The sequence below is a fragment of the Eptesicus fuscus genome, chromosome 10, assembly GCF_027574615.1.
Source record: "Eptesicus fuscus isolate TK198812 chromosome 10, DD_ASM_mEF_20220401, whole genome shotgun sequence".
NCBI lineage: Eukaryota > Metazoa > Chordata > Mammalia > Chiroptera > Vespertilionidae > Eptesicus > Eptesicus fuscus.
In genome coordinates, this window is record NC_072482.1 from 43,937,824 (window position 1) to 43,962,136 (window position 24,313).

General features: G+C 40.4%; 1 long non-coding RNA gene across 2 annotated transcripts; it reads left to right on the top strand.

Annotated features, from left to right (window-relative positions):
* Positions 1 to 383: 383 nt before the first annotated feature.
* LOC129150595 (uncharacterized) lies at positions 384 to 22,766 on the top strand. Of its 2 annotated transcripts, none has more exons than XR_008557311.1 (3): positions 384 to 440; positions 21,170 to 21,238; positions 22,697 to 22,766. It is a non-coding gene; the product is annotated as an uncharacterized LOC129150595 (long non-coding RNA). The 2 variants fall into 2 exon arrangements; XR_008557312.1 differs by lacking the exon at positions 384 to 440 and adding an exon at positions 17,294 to 17,321.
* The last annotated feature ends 1,547 nt before the right edge of the window (positions 22,767 to 24,313 follow it).

Here is a 24,313-nt window from a genome sequence, read left to right on the forward strand (position 1 = left end):
TTCAGAAAGCTGAAAGTGTTCTATGACATAAGGCCTCCGTGCTGGGAAGGGGCCATGAGACCATATCTCAAGGCCTGGCCTAGTGTCAGCACTGACAACTCTATCTGGGGCATAGTCCACGGCCTCAGTAGTGCTCAAAAATTCCCACTCTCCAACAGTGAGGCTGTGGAGCAACTGTAATTCTCATATATTGCTGGAAAACTGGTTCAACCACTTTAGAAAACATTTTGGCAGTATCAGCAATTCTACTCTTAGATACATATCCAAAAGAAATTAATGGCTTTTTTTCACTGAAAGCTATGTACAAAAATACTCATAGCAGCTTTATTTTTTAATAGTCAAATACTGGAAATGACCCAAATGTCCATCAAGAGGAGAATGGATCACATCATAGTATATTTATACAATGGAATGCTACACCGCAAAATAAAGAAAAAAAGGTAAGAATAAAAGAAAACGTGTATGAATAAAAAACATCATGAGTGAAAGAAGTCAGACACAGAAGAGTATATACTGCATGATTCATTTAGATGAAGTTCAAGAACAGGTGAAACTCATCTATGGTGTTAGAACTCAAAATAGTGGTTAACTCTGCAGAAGGTCAGTGACTGGGAAGGGGCATGAGGGTAACTTCTGAATGATAGAAATGTTCTATATCTTGATTTGGGTGATGGTTACATAGCTCATAATTACCTAAAAATGTATCTAGCTCTGAACATAAGATTTATGAACTTTATTGTATATAAATTAGACCTCATTAAAAATATTTACAAAATGAAACTGTAAATAAATATTAATTTATGGGAGAATTAACATCTTTTTGATACCAAGCTGCTACAATGAAATTATTAGTTTATGAGATAATTAACATCTTTATGATACCAAGATGCCAAAACAGCTACAATGAAATTTTTTACTAGACTCAAAACTTTCAACAAAGTTGTCTTTATCAGCTTTGATAATTTTCTTTTCACGTATTCATTCTTCACTGCATTCTGGTTTTTACACCCTTCTCTCATAGAGTCTTTCTGGGGTCATCATTATCCTTATGCAGTTTAAAACTATGAATACTGATCAATCCCTAACATCTTTGACATTTAAGCAGCCTTCAGTGCTAGTGAACAACCTTCCTTCTTAAAACATGCTTTGCTCTTTGGTTTTTGTGACATCCTTTTTCTGGGTTTCCAACTAAGTCTTTGGTTATTTATGCCACTAATCCTTATCTAACTGATCTTTAAATGTTGGTATTTCTCAGAACTTGGCCCTTGCTTTCTCTAGATTTCTTTGAATTCTTTATCTCTCTTTCTTGAAACTCTTCTTTAATCTTTATATAAGTCAGTTAAAATTGTAAAGAGTACAATTGAATTAGGCAGACCTACAGTATATCCTTAGCTCTGTCTTATCCTCTTAAAACCAGATGTGAAGTCCTGGCTGATTTGGCTCAGTGGATAGAGTGTCAGCCTGTCCCAGGTCCCAAGTTCGTTTCCAGTCAAGGGCACATGCCTGGGTTGCGGGCTTGATCCCCAGGAAGGGGCATGCAGGAGGCAGCCGATCAGTGATTCTCATCATTGATGTTTCTCTCTCTCTCTCTCTCTCTCTCTCTCTCTCTCTCTCTCTCTCTCTCTCTTCTCTCTCTCTCTCCCTCTCCTCTCCCTTCCCTCTCTCCCTTCCTCTCTGAAATCAATAAAAATATATTAAAAAAAAAAGAATAAAACCAGATGCGAAGAGGGTTAGTCTCTGTTTGCACTTCCAGGCCTATCATCCACCCTTTTCTACCCTGCCCTGTATCTGGGAAGCTGTCCTTTGCTTCTTGGGTACATAAGCTCACTGTTTATTTGGTCTTCTTGAATTCAGCTAATAGGAGACACCACCAAAATATGTAAGAGAGGGGAGAAGGAAGGAGAGGAGAGGAGAGGAGAGAGAGAGAGAGAGGGGAGGAGAGGAGAGAAGAGGAGCGGAGAGGAGAGGAGAGGAGTTGAGAGGAGAGGAGAGGAGAGGAGAGGAGAGGAGAGGAGAGGAGAGGAGAGAGGAGAGAGATTCCTCCTCCTGCTTCCCTGTCGGACCATGACTTGGCATTTTCTGTGTTCCTCTATTGAAGGCCACAACTCTTGTCAGGAGGCCCTCTCTTTTATCCACAGCTTTTTCATTGAGGTTTAGTGATTTCTCTCTTTCCTTGGCTCTTCATGCCAAAGAGTGCTCACCTCTGTGCCATTTGTGAACTTGGGGTATGTGCTTTGTCCACTCATGTGTTAATAGTCCCTTCATTAAACTCTCCTCAATCACTCCATTAGAGTGTGCCATCTGTTTCCTCTCAGGACCAGGCCAACACCCTGCAACTCAACACTTGCCAAGCTTGGATCAGATGTCCATCCACATACAGTTCACCTGCGTACTGTGATGGCTGCTGAAGCAGGGCCTGATGTGGTGGGGTAGGCCTCTCAGAGGAAAGGGTTATGGTTGTGCTGACAACCATAATACAACCCTAATAAGTGGTCGCCCATTTTTTAGGCCCCTCCTGATCAAAGCTATGGAGTTTTAAACTTTTTTTAGAACCAGGGTCTAAAATCAATCTATTTATACCACTGTAAGGAGCAGTCCATTGAAGAGGGCAGACATTTGTGTAAGAACCCACAATATTTGATTTCTTTTTCTTTTTTTATTTTTTATTTTTTATTTTTTATTTTTTTTTTTTTTAATATTTGATTTCTAGGCTGAGCTTTGCTACCAACCAGCTCTGTGACTTTGGACATGTCTTTTTCCCCCTTAAGGTCTTAGTCCTTTCTGTAATTTAGATGTTTCCTATTTCTATATTCTATCTCAATATATTACTCATTGCATTATATGTTGCACATATATTAATGTTATTTATTACATTATATTATACTAGAGGCCTGGTGCATGAATTCATGCATGGGTGGGGTCTGTCCAGCCCGCCCCAATGGGGACCCATGGGGCTGGGCCAGTGGCGGGGGCGGGGGCCGATCGGGGCCCAGATCAGGCTGGTTGGCTGCCACAGTGTGCATCGTAGCCACCATTTGTTCTGGTCGTTCCGGTCGCTGGGGTTTTATATATATAGATTAAACAGATACATTTATATTTTATTTTTGTTGGAATGATAAGAGTATTATAGGCCAAAATTAGACAATGAATTTTAGGGTTTATAAAGTGTTTTTACTTGCCCTTGTTCTAATTATGTATATATAAATGATTTAGTGAGGAAAATATGCAAGAGTTTAAAATAACCTGGACCCTATGTTTTCAAAAACAAAACAACCCCAAACTGCTCTAGGGAGATTATAAAAATCACACTAAAAAGTATTCCTTTCCTGTAACCAAAACAAAATTTAAGTTACTGTCATGTGTAGCGGGATATAGAAATGCTCTGGCTTCATATTCATAGCTTATCTTTTTCTAAATAATTAAAATTATATTACATTTGAAATGAATATTTTTATATTTCAAATTAGGAATAAAATTTAATGAATGTATTATCTCATTTGGCAGGTAATTAGAACTTTTCAGAGAGCAAATGCAATAGCTGAGAGCTTAAAAGTTATGGATTCTCATCTTTTATTCTTTGCTTTTCCAAGAGCCTAGAAAAGTTTTGGTGTTTGATGTTTGTCATTTAAAAAATATTTACTGGAGAAGAATAACTTTGCTTGGAATATTAATAAGCAATATATACTATATAACTATAGTTTTAAAAAATCCCTTTAAATAAAAAATCAAACAAAGAAAACCTTTTAGTGATCTAAGGACTCAAAAAAACCCAAATGCCTGAATTCTAACAAGTGAGGAGCCCTTCCAGGGGGAGAAGAAACCCATGCTGTTTCCCCCGCTAGCCTAGCACAGGAGTAGGTGAGGGCAAAACAAGCCAAACTTAACAAGCCTAATGGCTGCATGTGGGTTGGGGTGATGGATTTGAAGCTGTAGTCACAGAGCAGTCTTTGTCAACCCATCATGGACCTTCACCAAGTGTGCCAAGTAAGTAAGCTTGGGGTCAGGAGGAAGAGGAGAGAGCCATCTCCATGAGGCCTTCTCCTCGTGCAAGGCAGCAGCTACTGAAGGCTGGGCAAGGCAGGATGGTGGAGAGGAACCCCTCAGAGTCACGCGGGTGCATTGTTGGTCTGAATCCCATCATAGAGAAGAGGAGAGCCTTCTCTACCTGGCATTAGGAATGATAAAATTTGTGCCCTGTTTGATCATTCAAGGTTATGGCTCTTTGGTTCACAACCACATGCTTCAGCCACAGTTACCAGAATGTGTGCTGGCTGCTGGAAAGGCTGTGCTCAGAGGCTGTACTAGGGATCCTAACAAATTTCCTGGGTCCTCAAGACTTAAAATCTTGTAATGTTTAACCTAACTCCTTTAGGAAAACTTTGCCAAATAGGAGCTATTATTACAGTACCCAAGTTAGGAGGGCACAGTTTGAAGGAAACACTTGCCATTTATACATTTAATTACTGATCTCTAGGTAAGGAAGCAGTCAAATAAAAGAAAAGAAAAACTTTTATAAACTTGCCTGTCATAGGATTTGCTAAAATAAACCATAAGAGGGTATTTTTAGGTTTATTTTATTCAATAACTGGAAAAATGCAGTGCTGTTTTATATGAAAAGTCTGTATGTGAACTTGTTAAGAGTTAGATTAAAGCAATACTCTGTTTCCTGAATGGCTTTGGTAATATATAATTGCATAGATGAATTTCCTATGTGATGGTAGTGAGGCCATTGATTGGGAAAGATTTTGTAAGTTGGGGTGGGCATGTGTGGGAAAATACCGATGAAGCTGTGGGGGCATTGAGCCTCTAAGTTCTGGTAAGTCTTCTTTGCCAGAGGAAGAAGTCTCCCCAACAACAAAGGAAGTGATCATACTCCCAGTAATAGTGGCCTCTCCATCCATAGGGGTATCTCCACACACAGTGATATTCGCTTCTCCATTTCCATCTGAGGGGATCAACCCTGCTTTGCCAGAGGAAACTGTAATTGCTTTGGCAATATATAATTACACAGTTGAATTTCCTATCTGTGAGGCTGTTGCCATGCAAAGCAAGGCTGATTTTCTTTAGGACCCAGGCCCACCACTTTTCTTGCTTTTAGACCTATAACTAGATTTATTCCCTAGCAGTCCTGTAAAGGTGAATTACAAAGTATGATTCATGAGAAGGTAATCCAAAAGAACTACCTGAATTTTCTACTTTATACAAGCAGAAATCCAGGGAGCATGTGTGGGAATGGATACAAAGAGTGTGAGATAATAATAAAAGAAAGATAAGGTTGAATTGGGTTAGATTTACTAATATATGCCCACTGAGCAGAGATTCTGCATTTAATGTTGGAGCTTGGGAAATTAGAAAGGGCTTTAACAGATTGTGTAGTTGGTTTGCTGAAACATGGACCAAAAGACGTCCACTGTGAGTGAATTGAAAATGCTTGACCTCTCTTGGTTTAATGTAGGGGAAGGGATACAGAGGCTTAGGGATATTGGAATGTTAGAGTGGGTTTGTCATGTGAAACCTACTCACCCGTATTGGGAAGGTCCAATACTTGGAGCAGTACATTTGTGAATGGAGCCCCTTGAAGAGCTCTGCGACTGCTCTTCTCTGTAGGCCACACGCTATCGTGGGAACTGCAGTGACCCAACCGGAAAACCTGAATGCAATGGCAGCAATTGGATCCTGGGTGGCAGGGGCCAAGTGGTGGCACTCAGTGGCCAAAGTTTACCACAATGGACAGCAGAGTCAAAGCAGCAATCAAGATAGTCGAACGCACACAGATCTATGGCATTCATTTGTTACTCATGGTTTTGCCAGAAATGAAATACTAAATTCTTTTGTGATCTGTATAAACATAAAGGTTCTAGGTCAAATGAACAAAAATCTAACTCAAATAATGAAAACTGAGTCACAGCCCCTTAATAAATTCTCAGATTTGAGCCAATTTTTAGCCTCAGAAGCCTTGAATAAAGGGAAGGCTGGGATACCTTGAAAAAGACCCAGGTACATTACTAAGAATGTATTCCGTTAAACTTTCTCCCAGCCTTCCCAAAGGGACCATCTATGGCCTTTACCAGAGAAACCATACATTGGAGGAAAGAAAATAATCACACCTTTTGGAGACTACTGAACACTGATTCTGAACTAGCACTGATTCCAGGAGACCCCAAATGTTACCGTGGCCCTCCAGTCAGAGTAGGGACTTATGAATGTCAGGTGGTGAAAATCAAGTGGAAGCCATTAAACCTGCCTTTACCTAAGAAAATAGAAAATCAAAAGCAATGTTGCATCTCCAGAGGGAGTACAAAGATTAGTGCCACTATCAAGAACTTGAAAGAAGCAGGGGTGGTGAGTCCCTCCAGTTCCCCATTCAATTCTTCTATTTGGGCCTGTGCAGAAGACAGATGGATCTTGAAGAATGATAGTGGATTTTTAGCTTAACCAAGTAAAACATGAGTAGCAGAGGTTCTTGCTAAAGGCAAAGGGAATACAAAACACGCAGTAGAAGGAGGTAGTTGTAAATACCAGCTACAATCATATGAACAGCTAGAGAAAGATAGACTAATTATCATGGGTATTTCCTCCTTATTTTGTTCTGAATATACTGTGACATATATAGATATATTTATCAAATATCTTTGTTTTCTGTCTCATTTCTTTATCATGTAAGTAGAATGTATTGAATTTATGTCAGTGTTTAAGTAGCATTAACTTTACGTCATAGTATTTAAGTTACAGGATATCAGAAGAAGATTCGATATCACTCAAGGGTTTTACCTGCTTTTCTGGGGAAGGCGTTAATGCACGTTTGGTAGTACACAGGAGAGTTGTTTCATGTAAGGTGGAATTATCTTCTTATCTTTATTTAGAAATTAAGTATGGCTTAAGAAATTGTGTATGGGTTCCAACTTGACAAGGGCTAGACCTCTGATGGTTAATTTCATGACAACTTCACTGGGCTATGGATGTCCAGGTAGCTGGTAAAAATGATTTCTGGATTTGTCTGTAAGGGTGTCTCCAGAAGAAATTAGCATTTAAATGAATGGATTGAGTAAAGAAAATTGCTCTCAACAATGTGGGTGAGCATCATCTAATCAGTTAAGGACCTGAATAGGAAAAAGAAAAAGGGGGAGGAATTTGTATTTTATTTGAGATGAGACATCCATCTTCTCCTGCCCTCAACATTTAGTGCTCCTTGTTCTTAAACTTTTGGACTCAGACTGGAACTTGAGGTCTGGTCCCTGTTAGGCCATAATCCATCAAGCTCAAGGGTCTGCAGGTATCAGGACAAAATCTGCCTACTTGGGAAACTGGCCATGGGCAAGAAACTTAATGTTCAGATATTGTTGTCAACTCTTGTGATTGTCTTTTCCCCTTTATTCATTTAAGTATTTACCTGGTGCCCGCAGTGTGCTGGACCCTTCTCTAGGCCCTGGAGATTCACAGTGAAAAAGATCCAGGAGGTCCCTACCTCATGGACTTTACATTCTAGTTGAGAGAGAAAGGCGATAAGCAAATCAAGATAGAAATCAATACTATGGAGAAAATAGGATAGGAAGAAGGGGTAGGGAGGCACAGAGGGCAGATTTAAAGAACTTATATGAACCAGAAAGAAAAAGACAAATGTGACAGAAATACAGAAAATCAATCAATAGAGATAAAGACATAAACTATAAACGGGAATTTCACAGAAAAATAAATCCAAGTGCCTAATAAACATACAAAAATATAACACTAATTATCAGGAAGATAAAAGTCAAAACAATGGGACAAGGTTCCATCAGGTCCAATTATAGTCTGAAAATACCATGTCTTGACAAGGCTGTGGAAAAACAGGAACTCTCATCCACTTTTAGTAAATAATGTAAAAATTGACTCAACCTCTGGAAAATAGCTTGGCATAATTTAGGTTGAATAGATGCATACTAAACAAATCCACTCCCTTTACCAATTTCTATATCAAAATGAGCTGGATAATGCTTTGGGTAACAAACTACAAAGGTTTCTTTCTCACTCATGATATATGGTCATTGTGGGTTGACTAGAGACCTGACCTGTGTCATTGTCACCTTTACTCAGGGATCCATGCTGATGGAGCAGCTGCCATGTGGAATACTGCCATGTAGAAGAGGGGAAAAGAACATTGCACGTATTGCTTCCAAAATTCCTGCCCAGAAATGTCACACATCACTTCAGCTCACATTTCATTAGTCCAGCATGGCCATATCTAAATGAAGTGGGCAGTGAAGTGCAATCTGAACACGGGCCTTGATGAAAAGCAAGAGCAGAATATAAGTGACCAGCCTTAATGACTCTTACAGTTTAATGCCTAGAAAAAATCTTACAATGCATACCAGGAGCCACACACAAGAATTTCAGGCAGCACTGTTTGTAAAAGTACGAAATGTCTACAAATGTAAAACGGATAAACAGATTGTGTTATACTCACAAATAAAATAGTAAACAGCAATGAATAAAATGAACTACTGCTATAACACATTATTGTGGTTAAATCTCAAAATGTTCAGTGGGGGGAAATCATAAAAGTATACTATATGATTCATTTATACAAAGTGCAAAATCAGAAAAAAAATCAAACAACATATTGTGTTGGGATATATGCATATGTGGTAAAAACAGAAAAGTGAGGGAATGACTAACTAAAAATACAAGATTTGGGTGACTTCTGGGGTAGCAGGGGGTGGTAGAAAAAAGGGAATATCAGAGGGAAGCACACACATGGGGCTTCAAAAAAATCGGTTATGTGATATTTTCTTAAGTTGGCTGATGGTACATGGGTATTTTATTGTATTTTAATTTTTATATATATGTATATATACAGGGGTAGCAAAAATAGGTTTAGAGCTGTAATCCTATCTAATAAAGAGGTAATATGCAAATTGGCCATCACTCCAACACACAAGATGGCCACCCCCATGTGGTCAAAGATGGCCGCCCCCATGTGGACATAAGATGGCTGCCACAAGATGGCCAGCAGGGGAGGGCAGTTAGGGGTGACCAGGCCTGAAGGGGAGGGCAGTGGGAGCAATCAGACCTGCAGGGGAGGGCAGTTAGGGGGGACCAGCCCTGAAGGGGAGGGCAGTTGGGGGTGTCAGGCCTGCAGGGGAGGGCAGTTGGGGGGGACCAGGCTTGCAGGGGAGGTCAGTTGGGGGTGACCAGGGCAGCAGGGGAGGGCAGTTAGGGAGACCAGGCTGGCAGGGGAGTGGTTAGGTGGTGATCAGGCTGGCAGGCAGAAGCAGTTAGGGGCAATCAGGCAGGCAGACAGGTGAGCGGTTGGGAGCCAGCAGTCCTGGATTGTGAGAGGGGTCCCAGATTGGAGAGCGTGCAGGCTGGGCTGAGGGACACTCCGCCCCCCCCCCACTCTGTGCATGAATTTTGTGCACCAGGCCTCTAGTACAAATAAATAATACAATAATTAATAAATAATAATGCAAGAATGAGCTCTGTTTTATGTACTTACAAATGTAAACCTGCTTTTGCCAACCTGTGTGTGTGTGTGTGTGTGTGTGTGTGTGTGTGTGGGGGGGAGAGAGAGAGAGAGAGAGAGAGAGAGAGAGAGAGAGATATTGGGTTGCTATAACAAAAATCTCACAGGCTATGTGGCCTAAACAATAGAAATTTATTTTTCCATTTCTGGAGGCTTGAAGTCTGAGATGAAGATGATGGCCAAATTGGTTCCCGTTGAGAGCCTTTTTCCTGTAAGAAGGTTTTCTCTTGCTGTATCTTCACATAATGGAAAGAGAGATAATTTCTCTCCTGTCTCTTCTTATAAGGGCACTAATCTCATTCATGAGGGCTCTACCCTCATGACTTAATTACCTTCTGAAGGTCCCATCTCCAAATACCATTACAGTGGGGACTAGGATTTCATCATATGAATTTTGGTGGGACACAAACATTTAGTCCATACCATATATTTTGCATATGTGATATGTTTCACAATAAAAGGTTCACAGTAAAAAGAGGGGTCTTTAAGTGACCTTTCCTGAACGAGTGACTTGATTCTCTGCCTTTCGTGGTAGCTTCTTGGATTCTCACCTAGCTAAGCATATATATTCAGTGCCAATGCCAAGAGACTGAACTTCTTAAATGGTCACATTAAGGGGAGAGGACTGGGGGTTACTGTGAAGACAGCTGGCTTTTACTGGGCTGTTCATGGCAATAGAGAAGAACATTTAGAATCCTGGAAAAAACGTTATCTGACCTGTTCTGTGTTTCAATGTGACTTAATGGATATTTCATGTTATAAAGTGTCTTATGAGGTCACTTGGAGGACATTTGGCATCTGCCCTCAGATGTAGATGATGAGAAAGAGAGATGAAAAGGCAGCACAAAGCATGAGCTGTGCAGATATCAGAGTCTACAGCGCAGTGAGTCTTTGTAGAGCTGGGATGTGAAGGGTCCTCTTGCCAAAAACATGCCCTCAAGGATCAACAGTGATCTTTGTCTGAAGTCACTCAACAAGCCGAGGGACCTGGGCCAACATTAGACAGGTCTTAGTTAAAGTGAAAAATCAGTCAGTCCAGTGGGAAATAGAGTTTGTTAGAAGTCAAACCAGGAATAGAATGGCTTGGTCTCTGTTCTCTGGTTTACTATCTGAGAAGAATGTAGAATCACAGAATCATAAACTTTTTGTCATTTCAGACACAGAGAAAGCCAGACAGATTTCTCACGGGAAGCATGTAACCGTCACTGATTGCACTGTCTTCAGAGGCAAAGCAGAGTGAGGTATTAGGACAACTATCCTGAGTAAGAAAACATCTTTTAAAAGTCTGTACCCTCTAGAATGTTGTCTACCTGTATTTCATCTAAGGATAGTAACAAATGCTAATAATAAAAACCAAACAGAATAAGAGAATAAAGAGTAACTGGCTATGTTAGATAAGGAAGCCATTTAAGAGGAGATGAAATTTGAGCAAAAAATTGAATGAGATGTCTTTTGCATAGAAACTCACTCAGCTATCCTGTGCCTTTCATCCCACCAGGCCACTGAGTTTATAGAGTACTGAAGTGATTCCAAAACAGATAAGAATGTCAACATTTGGTGGATAGCATCTCAAAAGTATGTGGATTGTGCAGCTGTTCTTTTTTATCCTTGGGACAATAAATGGAAATTATTGAGCATATACATAATTAGTGAATAAATGAATGCTATTGGCATGTTCTCCTGGGCACATCTGGCAAACCTGATTACCTAGCAGCAACACTAGCCTTAAGGAGTTACACCTCCCAAGGACCCACAGCATACAGCATCACAAACTAAATTGCTATATACCAGACATAGAATAATAATGAAGATACATCAAAGGAAAAATATTGGCTTTGGGGTTTTATAAAAATCCTGCCTTATCTCTCCTTTGCTGTGGGCTAATAGATGTAAAATTCTACTCTTGTCTGAGCTCCCCTGTGTTGTCTTCTTCATGCTTCCATTCCCAGAACACCAATGCCCATTTTAAAGCTTATCCACCCCCCCCACCCCCCGCCCGTGCCTCTTTGGTACAAGCAAACCATTGCTGATTTCCTTTCTCTGTCTTTTAAATTTTATTTTTTGTTGTTAAAAGAATTACAGATGTCCCCTTTGTTTGTTTGTGTATTTTCTCCATTGACGCCCTCCACCCCGCACCTGCCCCTCCCAGGCCTTCATCACTCTATTGTCTCTGTCCACGGGTTATGCATATATGCATATAAGTTCCTCCCACCCCTGCCTTCCCTCTGAAATTCGTCAGTCTGTTCCATGCTTCTATGACTCTGGTTCTATTTTATTCATCAGTTTATTTTGTTCATTAGATTCCACATATGAGTGAGATTATGTGGTACTTATCTTTCTCTGACTGGCTTATTTCACTTAGCATGACACTCTCTAGGTCCATCCATGCTGTTGCAAATGGTAAGAGTTCTTTCTTTTTTACTGCTGTGTATTCTATTGTATAAATGTACCACAGATTTTTTTATCCATTCATCTGCTGGTGGGCACTTTGATTTCCTTTCTCTTTCAGTCAGACTAAGACCATCCTTCAACTCTTCTATTTCCATAGCCATGTTTCAGACAGAAGCTTACAGCACATGATGTGCCAGACTCCCCTCTCTTCCTTGTTCTAAAATGAAAGGTGGCTCCACACAAGGATTATTTTTAGTGACTTATGCATAAAGATGAAAAATAGGGTCAGAGGGACACCCTTAAGGAACTTCCTCCTCAGATGTCCTTAGAAGCAAAAGGCCAAGAAAATTAAGAATCATCAGTGACTCTAAGTTATCCAGGCCCATTCTAATCATAGATACCTAGAAGAGTGGCAGAATATGCCACCCCCCAAATATGCCACTTTGGTGTAAGGATTATTTTGACCTAAAGGCACTTGAAAACAGCAGGTTCAAGAAGGGCACTCTGACCCTCTTCTTCCTGAAAGTAGGAGATAAAACTCCCGTGTGAAGATCCCTTCCCTGTACAAGGAAGAAGGAAACATTGTTATCACCAGAGAGAAGAGTGAAGGCCAAATAGATCTGAGTAAAATAATTCTTATCTTCCTTTAGCCTCTCCATGTATTTTAGTTACTTTTCTACAGTTGCTTCTTTGTTCAATCTAATGTAAAAGCATTTAGGCTTTGGCTCTCATTAAAAAAGATGTTTTTATTGATTTTAGGGAGAGAATGAGAGAGAATCATTGATCAGCTTCTTCCTGTATGTCCTCTACTGGGGATTGAGCCTGCAACCCAGGCATGTGCCCTGACGTGGAATCGAACCATGACCTCCTGAGCCACACTGGCTGGGTAGGTTTTGACTCTTCTTTGGGGTCTTCAGTTCCTTATTAGGGCTTCCGTGTCATGTTAAATTTACATGAAAGAAATTAGCATACTGTTCTCCTGTAAATCTGTCTTATGTCAATTTAATTCTCAGGATCACCCAGAGACCCTAACAAAGTAGGGATAAAGTTTTACCTCTCCTACCACATAGAAAGGTAGGTATTATGTAAACCTACAGCACACTTTCATTTATGAGGATCAAAAGTCAGTTAGAGGCCTAACTGGTTTAGCTCAGTGGCTAGAGCGTCGACCTGCAGATTGAAGGGTCCCGGGTTCGATTCCGGTCAAGGGCACATGGTCTGCGTTGCAGGCTTGATCCCCATTGGGGGACATACAGGAGGCAGCCGATCAGTGATTCTCTCTCATCATTGATGTTTTCATTTCTCTTTCCCTCTCCCTTCCTCTCTGAAATCAATAAAGATATATTTAAAAAAATAAAATAAATGTCAGTTAGAGTTAGATCCATTATGTAGCCACAGTCCAAATACCAGTGCAGTACTTCTCCCAAGCTGTCCACAAGTATACCAGCAGCAAATCTCTAGTCATGCTGTAGAGACTGTTTTCCCAATACCATTATGAGCAAATCCCTAACACCGTTGGCAAAATTTCACAGTAATTTTCAAACAAAATGAAAGCAGAGCTCTCAGCCAATTAAGGAGTACAATCATTTAGCATTGTAAAATAAAGTCCATTTTAGCCTAGATGAAACATTCCCAGAACTCTGTGTATGTTGTATTAACCATCTGTTATTTTGACGTCCAGCTTTCATTTGCTATTCTTCTGTAAGTACCGTATGATTTCCTGAGGGGTCCACTTCTCCACCACTTGCTACTCCAGGTAAAGAATTCAACCTCAGCTAAGTTAATCAAGTTTTTTATTCCCTTGGCCATGGTGATCATTCAGGGATTGCCACATAACCTAATTTAAGCCAAACAGCTTCAAAAAAATGTATTTTAGGGATTTTTGGCTTGCACTGTATGGAAAATAATTCTTCCTTAGAGATTTTTAGGTACAAAGGGGCAAAAGAATCAAGAGCTCTTAGAAACCCAAAGACAATCCAGAAATAGCTTTTACAACTGTAGATTTCCCATGAGCTCTGTGGCCAATTGTGCCTATATTAATTGTGGCTTGTCTGCTGATAACTTGGTGTGAAAGTGGCATCAATTTGGTAATATCTAAGGTAGTAAGATCCTGGCAAGAAAGATGCAGCTGGCCAAGAGTCATGCCAGCCTCACCACCTGCCATCTTGTCGGGAGAGAGGACAGGCTAATTTTAATAATCAAAGTCTACTTAAGCCCATGATATATACTTTAAAATACTGGTTGACTAACCACCTCATGACTCAATGTGCTATATTAAAATAGAATATATTGATAGTTCATGGCCTGATGCTTCCAGATATGTACCCCAGTGAAATTCTCACACAAGAAGACAAACACAAATACATTCATTACATCATTGCTTGTGGTAGCAAGAATTAGAGGCTTTCTAGGTATCATCCATCAATAGATAAATGGATAAATAAAATATCAAGTAAGTCTACAGTGCAATGTTATCTCTGAATAAACCATGAAAGCAATGTTTAAAAAAAGGACTCAGAATAAGTATATGGTAGAAAACCACTTACATAAAAGTTTTAAAGTACATCTGTGACACTTGAGTCTCCCTTCAAGAAAGAACCTGCCATTCAATTGCAGGGAGTATAGTTAGCTGACAACCTCCATCTGTTAGAGCTTTCAGAATGCCCCTCAGCTTTCCAACCTAGGCCACATTCTTCTAGGGAGGCCCCCAATCAAAGTCTGAGCAAGGGGGGAAAACAAGAACACAACCATTTCTGCCCAATGTGGGGCTCCACTAATGGGCAGTCTTTGCTGTGGAGCTCCCTATCAGGATTGGCTGAAAAGTTTTTCAGGACACCCTTACCTAAGGCTCTCCCTTTCTAAGCCTACTGTCTTTTATTTCATTGGTGGTGGAAAAGGTCCAAGATAGGATTTATAAAAAACCACAATGAGAGAATCACAATGCAGGTCCTTGATTTTCTGGAATAAGGCCAAGGACTGAAAGTTATAAGCCTTTTGAAAAATAGCTTTTGACATGCTACATAGCCGTGGTAAAGATGGAACACTTGACAAAGGGATGTCAAATGGCCATGCACCTGAAACTGTATATCATGAGCTGGGTTCTGTTGAAGCCACTATGTTACAAAAGTAAGGTGAGTCCAGGAGTAATCTACAGTATGAGATGGGAAAGGTACATCAGAATCATGCCCAAAGAGAACCAGATGACATGAGTAACTACACGAGAAATTAGCCCAGAAAGCTGTGTTACCCACCATGGTTGCTCAGCTCCCTACCACAGTTCACATCCATGGCCGTCTGAGGGGATCTTTTCATGTGGCCAGATAAAGAAACAAGAAAAAGCCCCATTTGGGTTTATGGATGAACAGGCTTTCATTGGTCACATTCAAGGGTGGCTTTAAATAATAGTGGTAAGGGAAAATCCTACAAACTGGTAGGCTATGATGGTGCACAGCTCATCCACTGTGTGCACAAAGAGAAGTAGTCCAAGGTAAGAATATAAGTGGGTTCATGGGCAGGGTGAGTGGACTGGATGACTGTTCAGGGGCCTTGAAGTGTAAAGACTGGAAAATCAGAGACATGAAGGTCTGGGGTAGTATGGTGGGTCTAGGTCAGTGATGGCGAACCTATGACACGCGTGTCAGCACTGACATGCGTAGCCATTTCTGATGACACGCGGCCGCATGCCAAGGATGAAACATTTGCTGCTCCTGAGGATGAAACATTTGTGACTAGAGTCTTGGAGTTAGTTTTTTTCCTCAAAGTGACACACTACCCGAGTTATGCTCAGCTTTTTGGCGAAGTTTGACACACCAAGCTCAAAAGGTTGCCCATCACTGGTCTAGGTGGAGGTTTCTGGAAGGATGGATAAATGAGAGTGAAAATCCTTGTGTCTTATGTAAATACACACCAGAAATCATCCACCTTGGCAGAGGCACTAAACAACCAGGTGGGAGTAGAGAAAGTTACTTGGCCAGTAGACTTGGGCAATTCTGTTGTTGGTCATCTCAGAAGTGGCATGATAAGCACATGATAGGACCACAGTGGCAGAGATGGAGGCCACACATGAGACTCCCACTTGTCAAGGTCAGTCTAGCAATTGCTGCTTTGAGTGTCCCAACCCATTTGCAACAGAGAGCAACACGGAGTCCCTAATATGGTGGTACCAAACCTCAAGCAGGACAGTGGACCACTTTTTGGCAAGTTGCCTATCTTGGACCACTTCTAGCCTGCTTTCTCCTCTTTTCCGTTGAGGGTGTCAAATCTGTACCACACTCTGAAGTCTTTCCCTGTCCAGTTCTTCTTCCCCCCTCTTTTATCTCTCACTGGCATACTCCTGATAAAGGTTAACTCTAATATCCATCTTAATATATGTTACCCGGGTGACACAATATCTAAAACAATACTATATATTATTCACAAATATATTTATATGTAAATAATCTATGAAACACATTAAATACATAAGCATGAGTGTTTATAGGGAAGTGAGGGGGAGTGTGATAAGTGGACCCAAAATAAAAGGAAACAAAACAAATATAAAAAATTTAAAAATGAGAAGCCAAGATTGGATGGAGAATTGTGGGCCACAAACTGAAATATGACTGGTTGTCGATCCAGTTACATGTGTCTGAGGTCTATAGGGGGGAAAATTTACGATTTACATTTATTGTTTTTCTCCTGAGGACCTGAGTTTTTCAGCTCATCTTCTAATTCTGAATGTACCATGACAGACTCAGTCATGGGCTGACTCTAGGGTGAGCTTTGGTAGAGCAACCTCTCACTTTTCTTTAAAGGAAGAAACAGTATTCTTAGGTCCAGTCATCAGAACTCTCCCAAATGGTTTTCAGGGTTCCTGAGTGTCATTTATATTCTGGAAGATTCCCATGTTTTGTTTCTAAAGGGATGGTTAGCAGTCTTAAATGTGGGGCTAAACTCTGGTGTTTCTTTTTTGTTTGTTTGCTTTGAATACTCATTCCCAGGGTCCAACTGCTACCGTATCCCCAGCCCCTACTCCTTATCATTCCTGCCTAATTTTGGCTACTTCCATTTGTCCTAAGCTGGGAGATTCATGTTATTTTTAAAAATATATATATATATTTTATTGATTTCAGAAAGGAAGGGCGGGGAGAGAGTTAGAAACATCAATGATGAGAAAGGATTTTGATCCTCCATTGATCAGCTGCCTCCTGCACACTTCCTACTGGGGATCAAGCCTGTAACCAGGGTATGTGCCCTAATGGGGGAATCTAACCATGACCTCCTGGTTCATAGGTCAGTGCTCAACAACTGAGCCATACTGGCCAGACAGGAGATTCCTGTTCTTTATTCTAGAAAGACCTCACACTTTTTTCACTCATTTGATTGGATTACCAAATTCCAAAGGGCTAAACTCAGGGATCTCCCACTGTGTCGCTCTTAAAGGACTATTGTGAGTACACTCTGATTTTAGGTCACAAGTTTCTCTATTTGCTCCTTCTTTGTTATCCTTGGTTTATTAAAGGGGAACCATAAACACTGTAAAAGTTAAGAGAATTATTCAAATTTACTTACAAGCCAAAGGTTCTCCTGAGTGTGTTCCCTGTGATCAAATAGTGTGATATCTCCTGAAAAGTGGCACATTGGGAGCCAGTGAATTCTATTCTAAGTTGGTAATTCTTATCTCCTAGAGAAGCTGTGGCTACAAAGACTATTGTTGATTTGTCTGAGTTTTAGGACAAGGACATTGCCCTTTACATAGTCTCTAGGAAGAAGCATCTCTGATAACACAAAGCCATCCCACTGGGAAAAGATCCCTAAGCGGTGTGGCTCAAGGTAGAGACACTGGAGAGGACTTTTGTTCCAAAACAATACCTGTTATATCATTCCTTAGGAACACAATGGCACCCTTTTAAATTGAGACTGTTCCCCAGGTAGACACCAAGATAGCAATTTATACACCTCGCTGTACGTGAAAATACCTGGGGAGCTTATTAAAAAGTACAGTGCTCAGACACCACCATCAGAGATTTGGTTTGAATTGGTCTGTGTGGGACCCAGGCATCAGTATGTTTTGAGGTTTCTCAGGTTATTCTAATGTGCAGACCAGTTGAGAACCAAAGTGCCAACATCTTAATCTTCAAAGAATGATTTCCTTAGAAGATAGTAATTAATGCAGGAAGAATGTAGATCAGGATAGTATCTGATGAATGCTTTCCTCTGGAAGAGAAGTTTTCTAATAGGAGGAAAGAGAACTAAAAGTTGAGTTGAAAAATGCTAAAGATATATTTCTACTCCCAAACTGTACAAGAGCCCCTGACTATTTCCTGGCCCAATGACAAATGTGCCAGCTCGACATTAACAAATTATAGCTATTCTGAGGGACTTGATATTTTATGTTAATTGACACAAATTATGTGATTGATAATTGATTTTAGAATTCAAAGGAGCATAATGATTTGTCTGGCTCTCAGAGTGGACACATGTTGGTGGTCTGCCCAGTTTTCCTTCCACAAGCGAAATGCATTCCTCCACTTCATGTGGTCCTGACATCCTGCAGACCCAGCAGTGGGGGTGGGCCTGTGACTCAGGCTGGTCTCTGGGTCATGTGTGAATTTCTAGCCTAAATTCACATCTGAATTCTCAGAAGTGAAATTACTGGGTTCTAGGATATGCATATTTTTCATCTAAATGCCATTCAAAATGTGTGTATTGACTTACAGTTTTCATGAGAAGCAGATGAAACCATCTGTTTGCCTCTTCAACACTTAATATCATCAAACTTAAAACAATTTATCTCTCTAAATTTTTATCCCTCTAAATATTTATCTTAAAATTTTTTATATGTAAAGTGGGTGAAGTGTATGATTGGTTGTTTTAATTTTTTTTTCTTGATAATTGAAAGTAAGCACATTTTCAATGTTTTTTGGACATCCTATATAATAAAAGCCTAATATGCAAATTGTCCCCTCGGGCGGGAGTTTGACTGATGGGAGTTTGACTACTTGCTATGACATGCGCTGACCACCAGGGGGTAGCGTGTAACATGCTTGGGGCAGCAACGCTGTGGCCCCAACAAGAGCGGGGCCACAGCGGGATGGTGACGGTGACCAGTGGTGGTGGCAGGGGAACAGGGCTGGCGAGCGCGCCAAGCCAGGCCAAGGCAGGTGCAAGTGGGGGCCCCAATCACCCTGCCGATTGCCCTGCAGATGGCAGCCCGCGGCGGCAGCATGAGGCGGGGCAAGTGGGCAGTGCCAAGCCAAGGCAGGTTCCAAGTGGGGCTGCGGGGCTGGGAGGCTGGGGGCATCAGCTAGGGCCTGATCTCCACAGGCCACCCCAAGGGACCCCACCCATGCATGAATTTTGTGCACCGGGCCTCTAGTTTTTATATATTCTTCTGTGAAATATCTGTTATTGTCCTTTACTTAAATTGTGGATCAGAGTTTAGATCAATTTTTTATGGAGGACTTTGAATTCTTGCTTATGTTATGAGATAACAATTACATTTATGGAAATTAATTTAAATAAACTGTCTATATTATTAGACATTGTGCCAAGGACCTTCTTCACAGCACTAGTTATTTTTGTAAAGAAAAAAATAAGTATACAACAATAAGGGATTGGTCAAACAATTTATGATAATAATAATTAATAATTTATGATATATAATTATAATAATATATAAGATATATAAGATATGATAGGGCATAATAGTCACTATATATATATACATATATATACATATATATATATACGTGTGTGTGTGTGATTAAAAGTAGAACATATATGTTTCCCTCTTTATAAAAGTAAATTATGTATGTGAATATATACTGTTTTTAAAAGCCTGGATGGAAATTAAAAATATGTGACAATGATTATCGTCAAGGTAAGATCTCAGATGATTTTTCTTTTTCCTCTTGATGAACTGTATTTTCTAAGTTTTGTATAAAAAAACCTGTGCAATTTTGTATTAAGACAATATAATAAAAGTAATTTTAAATTATTGATAAAGCTGAACCTTTTGCTTGGCCAAACAAAATCTGGCTATTTAAATTTTTTCCTTAGTGTTTGTCATTTTATTTATTTATTTATTTATTTTTATCTTTTCCATGAGGCTTTATTGTTGAAAGTATTACAGATGTCCCCCTTTTTTCCCTATAGACTCCCTCCAACCTGCATCTGTTCCTCTCAGGCCTTCACCACTCTATTGCCTGTGTCCATGGGATATATATATATATATATATATATATATATATATAAAAGATGCCCAGTTAATCATTTTAAATATGATAATCATGCCTTTGTATTGCAATTTGCATTGAAATTTTGCCTCAAGTCCATTGGCATCATGTTGCTGTAATCTATCAACATGGTAATTACAATAAGTAGAAATTATATGGTTTAAAAAAATGAATGGTATTAAGTTCTCCTGCAGCTGCTTCAATTATATCCTAGAAGTAAACAGTAGTGGTCACACCCCTTTCCATGAAGCTTTTGAAAACACATGACAGTCTATTATTATTATTGTTACAAATTGAGTCAAAGGGTTATGAAAACAACATATTGTTTGTATGTTGATAGTAACAATTTCCTCAAGTTCTTTATCTCTACTAAGCATCCTTGCTATATTCTGAAATGAGCTAATTTAAAACCATGCTTTGAAAGAAGAACTTTCCATTGGTATGCTCTTTTTTTTTTTTTTTAAATGTTTTTTATTGATTTTAGAGAGAGGAAAGGAGCGCGAGATAGAAATATCTATGAGAGAGAAACATCAACATTGATCAGCTGCCTCCTGCACACTTCCTGCTGGGGATTGAGCCAGAAACCCACAGATGTGCCCTGGCTGGGGATTGAAATGGTGACCTCTTGGTTCATTGGTTGATGCCTGTGGAGAGCCGTTACAGTATTTGGACAGGTTCAAGCCTCGGACTAAAGAGAGGGCACAGTCCTCTCATGGCAAAGTCACGTGCAAGTCCCAGCTTGGAGGACAAAGCCCTCCCAGCACAATTACAGCCAGAGGCTATAGTTGTAAGCTTGAACCTATGGTCTGAACACATGGCCCCTCGTGCCTGAGTGATGTGGGCTTGATAGAGTTCAGGTGCATGTAATTGAGTAGATTCAAAACTCACCAGAACTTTGTAACCACACCCTTACTTTGCCTCGTGGAATCTGGCTATAAAATAAAGAGACATCTTACAGGCTGTGGCACTGTCTCTCTCCATCAGAGAGGGCAGCGTCCCACCCAGACCCAGCTTTCTTCTCTTGTCTGTCTTTTCTAACTCCTTCACCGCCCCCACTCAGGTTCACCCTTGGCCATGCTGGCGCGGCACAGATGCCCGACCATTGAGCCACACAGGCTGGACTCCACTGGTAGGTATGCTCTTGATAAATCTTTTATTATGACTGAGCCATAGTTGGCCACTTAGTTGAGGATTAACAAATAATGTCAACAATAGATTTATCATATTAGCAGAAAATCACTTTCATAAGTTATTAATGACTATTTTTACTCAGATAACAGATAATTCTGTTTCTTTTCTGTGTTGCTCTCGTTGGGAAAATTCTTATATAATATGCAGTTAACACTGTCCAAGGGTGCATTGAACTGTTCTACGAATGCCATACCAGAGAGTTATGTATTGTTCTCTAGAGACATAAATTAAATTCTAAGTTAACACATGGAAAACACTTAAAATAGCTTCTGCCACATAGTATGTATTCAAAATCACGAATGTGTTCATTTCTTTTATGGAGGATAATGGGCAAGGAAAAATGATTTGGCATGAGACTCACAGTCCTTTTCATTATCTGGATCATAGTGAAAATACAGAACAATATGTAGATATATAATTTAGCAAGTGCCTCATATTTATCTCTAAAACAGGTATTTGGTAGCTCTAGCTGTAGATATGAGAAAGCATTGTTCTGGGCCTAGGGTATATCTGATACACACATATACCAGTGTTGGACATTTTTGGGGCTGGTTCAGATGCCATCACCTCTAATAATTCTTCCAGATTTTCTTTCTTTCTTTTTTAAATATTAGAAACATTTGAAAATCTGTGTCTGACTGATTGGGAGTTGGAAGACCAGTGGTTCCTGCCGGGGCGGGGGGGGGGGGGTAAGGTGGGGCTAAAAATCCCTAATTCTCCGAGTGTGGAAACTGTCTAGTGCTTCTGGAGGTGCCATCAGATGAATCCTGGGGGAGTTGATTACAGCTTCTTCCTGCAGACATTGGAATGGGGGAGCTAGGAAATGTTCCAAGCACATGCCTTCATCTTCCAAACTGAGAAGGAAAGATGGTTGGCAAACACCAGGCGACCCTTCTAATCAGCTCCAACCAGGGGAGGACAAGTTCTAGCCTCTACTTTTGGGGATAAATGCTACTCACAGATCAGTAAGATCTGAAAAATGTTGTGGAAAGTAGCTAGGTGATTCCAGTGGTCCTGCCTGTTTCTCACACCAGCGCACTGGAAACTGCACAGGGGTATGGTCTCCAAGCGGAGTCCCGGACTGGTCCCCTGACTTGGGTAGCGAGAGCCACTGGGATTGTGGTGAAATCTTCTAGTGGTGAAGTTACCTGCACCTCTACCCAGCACCTCCGGCCTGAAGGTCTTTAGATGTCTTGCTTCCTCGTGGCTGCAAGTTTTGTTTTCTTTTCTATCCACTTTCTTTGAAATGATCAAAGAATATTTAGGTGACTCCTCAGAGAGTCAATGGCATCTGTTTTTGTTTATTAATTTCTAATTCTTCATTCTCCTTGCCAAACATGGCTTAGCTATGCTTCTAAGCTTTCAAATGCCTTTCTATAATAACTTTTTCTGCTAGGGATGTGAAGTCAGAGGCTCTCCGCTCACTGATGCACTATTATGAATTGGCACGCGCCTCTCTGTCCCTGCCCACCTGACAGATTCCAGGACACTGAGGCTGATGACTCAAGTTCCTTCCATCTCTACCTTTGGATCTGGCATTCCTGCAGTGTCTCTGAGGCATGTTCTAACCATTACTCAAAGTCCCCTTTATTCCATTCTCAGCAGAATATGCCCAAGTGTGCCTCCAGTTTCTGGGAGAAAGTGATCAGAGAGCTGATTGCAACACCTGAGCATTGGCAGCCCTAGTGTATCAGTAGGTGCCAGGATCAAGAACCTTGGCAGAGAAAGATACACAATTGAACTGGTCCCAATCTCTATAACTAACTCTCTGGCTCCATGTGGAAAGGACTCCAAATTCATAAACAAAGGTTGTGTTAAAATGGAAATTCCCAGGTAGCAGTTTGGCAAGAACTTTTTTGTAGACTTTCTCAACTTAATGTCATAAACCTTCTGTCTGAAACCTTCTTCTGCATTTGACTCATGTTATAAATCCATTTTGGGCATGTAATTGTACTTCCGACTTGGGTCTTGGTAGAGTTACCCCCGAGAATCCTGGCTCCTTCCACTGGGTCTCCTTTATCCCTTTTACTTAAAAGTTCAGCATTTGACACCCACGGTGAAAATGCATATTAACTCATTGTTAGGCCAATGATTTTCTATGTAATTACTAGTACAGGTAGAGTCCCACCTTAGTTTCAAAATCAAGAATCACCTTGATAATCATTGCCCATTCCCTGCATGTCATGAATTTAAAGAGACACAGTCCAAAAATATACACACACACCAAGCAAATAAAAAATACCTCTTCACTTTCAGAGCTCTCTCAAAAATTTAAAGGATACACAGAAGTTCTTACTAAAATCCTGTATCCTCTGCTATTCTCCAGTACCCTCAAACTCCAAGAAACTCTCAATTTCTTACCCCAAGAGAGTGCTCTCTCCCATCCACATGTGTGTCTTCCTAGCATCCTGTTTATTTATGCACCACTCTGAGGCATACGACCCTCTCAGAGCCCCCACGCCCACCCCTGTTATATTTCTCTCTCCATGTGCAGCATCCTGGAACATTTTTTTCCCCATTGGGTCACTGCTTAGCTTTCATGACTCTGCATCTCCTATTTTTGTCTTTTATCCTCAGAGAGCAGGGGGATGAACCGATTGTTAATCCCAAATATTAGTAATTTATATTCTATCATTCACATATTATCTCTAATCTCTACAACACCTTCATTATTATTCTTGTCCTCCTTTTTCAGGTGACAAGCTGATTCAGCGAAACAAGGCCATGTAACATGGGTTCAAATCTGTGTCTGCTTGGCTCATGCTGCCTCCCAAACAGCAGGGCGGTGGCTCTGCCCATGGCATGGACCACATCCTGGTTTCCATTGCCACTCTTATCTCCTCCACAAAATAAATGAAAAAAATCCCAAACTGTATTCACAGTTTTGTCCATAAAGAACAAATTGTTTGATTAATTGGAAAGACGAAATAGGTTTTCTTCAAAAAATGTGTTAGTGATAAACAGTAAGTGAAACAGAACAAGAAAGACCCAGGTTTCTGGCTCATCTCAGGTT